The sequence below is a fragment of the Toxotes jaculatrix genome, chromosome 8 (genome assembly GCF_017976425.1).
Source record: "Toxotes jaculatrix isolate fToxJac2 chromosome 8, fToxJac2.pri, whole genome shotgun sequence".
NCBI classification, from domain to species: Eukaryota; Metazoa; Chordata; class Actinopteri; family Toxotidae; genus Toxotes; species Toxotes jaculatrix.
In genome coordinates, this window is record NC_054401.1 from 21952478 (window position 1) to 21958900 (window position 6423).

Here is a 6423-nt window from a genome sequence, read left to right on the forward strand (position 1 = left end):
AGACAGCAGAAGGGAAAGGATATGGTGTGGAGTCGATGGGGAAGGAATGAGAGGAGGAAAGAGGAGAGGAGAGGGTGAGGCTGGGCTAGGGACCCGGGGAGGAGAAGCGAGGGCCACGGATCAGGAACCAGGCTCCCGGGGGGACGGAGCAGGTGCAGGCTGCGAGCGAGGCCTTTGGGCCTGAAGGGGCTGCCAGAGCTTAAAACAATCTGCACTGCTCCTTTTTTAATTTGGCTCTCTGAACAGCCCACCCTCCACACTGACTGTCTCTCCCTCTCTCTCTCTCTCTCTCTCTCTCTCTCTCTCTCTCTCTCTCTCTCTCTCTCTCTCTCTCTCTCTCTCTCTCTCTCTTTCTCTATGCTTAACAGATCAGCGATCCACAAAGAGGGGTAAACACACACAGAGCAAAATTAAAATCGGAACTCCCCTGGCACGGCAAAACAAATTAGAGCAAACAAATTACAGAGAGTCAACACACAAACAGTGGAGCATCTGTGGCTCTCTGGACTACTGGAGCCGGTGGCTACCTCCCACACCACCACCTATAGAACATGTTCACAATAAACTCTGTGTCAATACCACACACTCCAACATATTCTCTTCAAATCACTGTGACTGTCTGTGTTTAAAACAGTGTTGTTCTGGGCTGAGTTTTCTTGTTTTCCTCTGTTGCATGCTTGGAATCGACTGCAGAAAGTTTAAAAATGAGACTTGATGATTGGTGGATGCGTGTCTGTGAGCATCGGTGTGTATCATACATAAATACTTGTACCGTAGTGCAGCTGTGAATACTAATGAAAGTGTTTTCTGTTCTGTTCTGGTTTTTAAATTTAACACACCTGCTTCTTCTCTTGTTCTTTATTGATGTTATTCATTTGTTAATTCTTCACATGTATTTCGTCTGTTACTGTGTTTTTTTGTGTGTAATTTTTTCTTCTTTTTTTTTCAGTGTGTATATGAACTCAGTTGGTCTTGGCTGGCCCTCTCCCTCTCCCTCTGCCCCATGGCCCCCTCTGGCCCTCTGGCAGTGGCTGTGGCCTGTCCATCTGCCTCCTACTGTCTGGGTCTGGTGGGACAGGGGCCATGGAAGACCCCCCGCACCCCTCTCAAACCTCCTCCCTCCAAACACCCTCACCAGCCCCCAGGCCAGCTGCTCAGGCCCCAGAATCTGCACTGCGCTGCCAGGTGGGCCCCAGGACACACAGTTGGACCCCTTCATACACACACACGTACACAGAGGAGCACACAAATACACACACACTCTCACAATACCAACACATATGCTCAGTAAGCCTCTTTACAAATGGAAGCCCTGAAACACACATGGTTACACGGGTGGCCCACATGAAAAAACTTCCTCTCTGTCTCACACACACACACACACATCGTGCGTGTGTGCCAACCCTTTAACACACAGCCTTTGCAGGCTCAGGTGTTTCCCACAGCTCCCTATAATGGCCTGAGTTCACAGGGGTGAGACACCAACAGGTGGCGCTGTTTTCTTTACTAATTACAGCTTTATTTATTCATTGGCATGTGGAAGCTTCCAGATGACTTTGGCTGGCCCACTCATTCGCAGGATAAAAGCCTGTGTGTGTGTGTGTGTGTGTGTGTGTGTGTGTGTGTGTGTGTGTGTGTGTGTGTGTGTGTGTGTACAAGTGTGTGTTTCCCAGGATGCTTTTTTTTTCTCTCCTGTGGGACACAAGCAATTACCTGCTTTGTAGCACTCCTATACTTTTCCGATTGTGTTTTGATACTTTCTTCCTGTGAGTATTTCCTCTATTGGAACAAAATGAATGATATTATGTGAGATATTGTGTCATTTAGAACTTATTCTTCCTGTGCCAACAGTCCCAGCAGGACGCTTATATGAGTTAATGATGACTTAATAAACCTGCACGTAAGTAGACATAGTCATATCTGACTTAATATTTTATATTCCTGCTTTAAGTTTTAAATATGGCGTTCCACTGGGATCAGTGCTTGAGCCACTTCTGTCCTGTGTGTACTTTCTGCCACTTGGTCAAAAAAAAAAAACAACTTGAATTTCTATTCTATGCCGAAAGCACACAGATCTATCTTCCTGTAACTGTCAGTGACCCCTATCATCTTGTGACTGTAGACAACTGCTTGTCCAAAGGTCATCACTGGATGTGTAACAACTTCCTACATTTGATTGTCCAGAGGACTGAAATGTGGCTTTCTTGGTTTTCTTGATCAGTTTGAATGGATGTTTCCATAAATCACAATGGCTGCATAATTTCTCAGAGAAGTCAAGAAATCAGGAATAGTTTTTGTATCCCTCTCTTAATTTTGAACCTCATATGAAGTCACACAATCTTACATAACACACACTTGTAACAGCCACAGTTAGACACCAGTTTGATCATCCAACACCTTTGCTGGTGTCTTGTCTGCACTGGCTACCAATACAAGCCAGATCTGATTACTAACTCCTCCCTCTGACTTGCCAGAGTTTAAATTGACTGGCTCCTTTTGAGATCTCCAGCCTTCTCTCTCCATACTCTCCACCTGTACATTCCCTTGATGCATGATATTTAATTGTTCCTAGGTTTAATACAATAATTTAACACGGTAGAGCCTTTGCATATTGAGCATTTCCCCTTCAGAATAAACTCACACTGCAAATTTGTGAGGCAGCTTCTATTAAGATTTTAATGCCTGTGCTCATCTTCTTTCTTGTATATGGTCCCTTTAAGTTTCACTTCCTGGGAAAACATTCAACTTTGAAAGCTTGCTCACTTCTGATCTTGTTGTTTTAAACCTGCATTTTGACATGTCACCTTTAATGTTGATATGACTAACTTGTTAGCAAACATTTACTTATCCAGTAGACACGGAATAACATTATCATTCATTTGGAGCTGTCTTTCTGTCCACGTGGAAACTGTAAGCCCAGTATTCACTCTCCTCTTTGCTGTTTTTGGTCTCCGTAATTCAAAAGTAAAGTAAATATCAGCAACTAGTCATCAGCTTTGTCTGTCTGCTGTTTGGTGCTGGGCAGATGGCATACAGTCGCTTTAGAGATTTGTTTTCTCTTTACTGAAAACAGATAATCTGTGAGGTGTATGAAGGTGAACCTGTAACTGTTCTACCATGGATGTGGTAACTTCAGTTCTCCTGCACTTTCTGATCTCATTCGATCCATAAACTGCCCAACGTTAGAAACTTTTCCTTGTCAAGTTTCCTTCACTTTTCAAGATCCTTGGAGACAGGGTGAGTCAGTGAGTCTCCTGATACTGTGGTGTGTTGTAGCACAGAGACAGAGACACCACCATGGACCAGACCCTATCATAGCTTACCTTCTGTCGACGCATTATCTTTCTCCCCCGTGCTTCTCTTCCTTTCTCTCCCCTTTTCCCTCCCCTCGCCTTCCTCTGGATGTTATCTCCAGCCGCTTATACCCTAATACCCCAATTGTTGTGCTCTAAAAACAATAATTAGCAATCCCAAACGAGACTGAGGGGCGAATTTAACAGCTTTCTTCTGATGTGGTTCCCCCCCTCTTTTCTCTTTATCTCCCCCTCCTTTTTTCATAAGAGCAAAGAGAGGTGGAGGGGGGTGGTGGGTGGTGGTGGGTGGTGGTGGGGGGGGGGGGGGGGGGGGGGTTCAGGGAGGTGTTGGCAAAGCCTCTTTAAACTCTCTGGTATTATGGAGGATTATTTTGTGCCGAGATCCTGGCTTGTGTGTCTGTTTTTTTCCCCCTCCTTTTCTCTTCCTGGTTGTGGCAGACACGCTAGGTAAACAGTTTGTGTCACACTTGATTGCGTTTGAGAAATTAAAAAACAGGAATGACAATAGGCCAGGGCTGGGGATGAGGACTGGGGGGACACTGACACCATAAGACCCTGGCTCTTTGGGGACCCCTGCTACACCATGTGACAGAGCGGCCCTCGCAGCCACAACAATACAAGACCTCGTCCTTCAGAGAACACTTCTCGCTCCCAGTCTCTGAGTCTATCTGCACTGGGCCATCTGCTCTGCTTCTCTCGTCTTCCTCCTCCTCCATGATTCCTTGTTTGAATCTGGCTCAATTATTCAAGTGTTTACAACCACAAACACTCTGCCAGGTTGGAGGTGTGTATGTGTGTGTGCGAGTGTGTTTTCTAGACATATTCCCTGTGTGATTCACATACAGTCTGTGTATATACACACAGAGAGTGCAACATCTGTGCCTGTCACTGAAATCAGTGCAAAGGTTATAATACGGCGAGCCGTTTACAGTTTACACTCACTAAAGCTCAGCTGAGGAAAAGGCTGCTTAAAGCTTCTCTACAAAATGTGATTCTCTCCGTGTTGAGATGTAGATCTGTATGGTGCTGAGAAAACAGCTGGGGAGGGTATTTGACTGAAATACACATCTATGTGTTGAGAGCAAATCCAGTGCACTTAGGATCCAGCCCTATAGGGGGCAGTGTGATACTGCAAAAGAAAACTGATAGTGAACATCATGATTTCACAGGCAGGAATTTAAATGTACTTTTTGAGGTCCGATATGAGGAGGCTGCTCATACAAGCATGTTTGTGTTTCTTTTGCTCGTTTGAATTATGTTTTTCCCTAAAGTGTTTTACTGTATTTGTGCGTGCAGTTATAGCTGATTCAAACTATCAAACCTATGGTTATGTGCTAAATCTAAATCAAGTTAAAGAAGAGTCAACTAGTCAAAGCTAAAGTTATAGTTACAGTCAAACCAAAACTTAATAAGATAAGTAATAAGTCAATTTCATGTAAAATCCCAAACGTGAATAACCCGGGACAAAGCTAAATCTACAGCTAAACTTTCAAGTCACACACCTGAGACTAAATGTGATGTTAAAGCAAAACCTAAAATTTAAAAAAAAAAAAAAAAGTTAAGCTTGAAGCAGAATGCGAAACCCAGGGCACATGAAATTTTGTGAAATGAACGGAGAGAAAATTACTGTCTGTTTCCACCACCCAAAAGGACTGAGTGAGGTAAGACACTCCACAGACAGGCAGCCGCGTGACACTGAAAAGTTGCTGTAGAAAGCAGAAGTGTCAGGGTGGAGGAGAGGTGAATGCAGTTCAACTCCGGTGACACATATTTGTGTCGCACTGAGGGAAACTTTTCCTAATCTTCATTCACACAGCAAATTATTTCAGGTGCCTCACCTAACCAAAGTTTTAACTGCCTATAAAACCAACCCTGCTCTTATTAAACATGATTTCATTAGATTAAAAAGGTTAGCCAGCCTGTCCATATGAAAAACACTTCATATGTGTGTCATCTCCACATTCTTCACGTTGTATCTGTTTATTCTGCTTTTCAGTGGAGTTCATCCACATTTCCCACAAGTATAAAAACCATGTTAATATGACTGTTGCAGGAGGCTGAAACACTCTCCAGCTATTTCAAACTAGTTCATGTCGGCCTCAGAGAGCCATGCCCTGTTTCATTTCCTTTAGTGTTCACTTTGTGTAGAAGGATTTGCTTGTGGCCGGCCAGAACCACAGAGTCTAGCTTAAAGCCAAACACGGGCACTAACCCATTCATCACCCTGGGCTTTCTTGCCTCTGTTTGTGTTCTCCCTGTGTCACAATCAATCATGTTTAATTCAATAGGCCTCACTTTGCTAAATCAAATCTGGAGTTCTGGATAAGAGTTTGTGTTTACTCGTGCAGCACATTTACTTATGATTATTTGCATTTGACAATTTAGCAGGAGTAAACCTGAGACAGGTTCCACCCAAACTGTCACACATTGCACCTCTGTCGAGGGACCAACCTGTACCGGCCTGCCAGCAGCTTGCAGGCCTCCCCTAATATATAATCTGTTGTTATACTGTCACCGCAAGGAGCACAACCAACCCCACAGAGACGCAGACCGAAATTCATTAATCTAATTAAATATGTCGTATTGCCCAAATGAGACGCTGGTATGGCTTTGCTGCAGGATAAGTGCAAAGTAAGGCTGGGTCCCACAAGAGTAGTATACAGCCGACGTGCGCTAACGCTACTGCGCTTCATTACACTCTTAATTACCTATTGTTTCTAACTAGTTGGTGGCGTTTTAATGAGAATCTACAGGCAGTTAAATGTAATCTAAATTTTCTAATCTACTGGTCCATTACCAAGGAGTCAAAATGTTATTGGTTTTGTGAGTAATCAGACTTTTAAATGGTGCTGATATCACTCCCGGAGGGCAAGGAGTGGGTTTTGACTGTGTAATTGAATTCTGTTTTTTTTTTCTTTTTTTTCTTTTTTTCTCTTCCTTCTACTTCTTCCTCTTCTTTTTCGTTGAGCTGAGAGGAAGGCTTTTCTGTTGCGGCTGGTCGCTCGGGTCGGGGAGCATGTCTGCGGTTCCGGTTGGATCACAAGCTTTTTCCGCTCATGGGTCACCATGGCGACCCCTTCAAGAAAATGTGTGCTTGCGTACGTGTTTA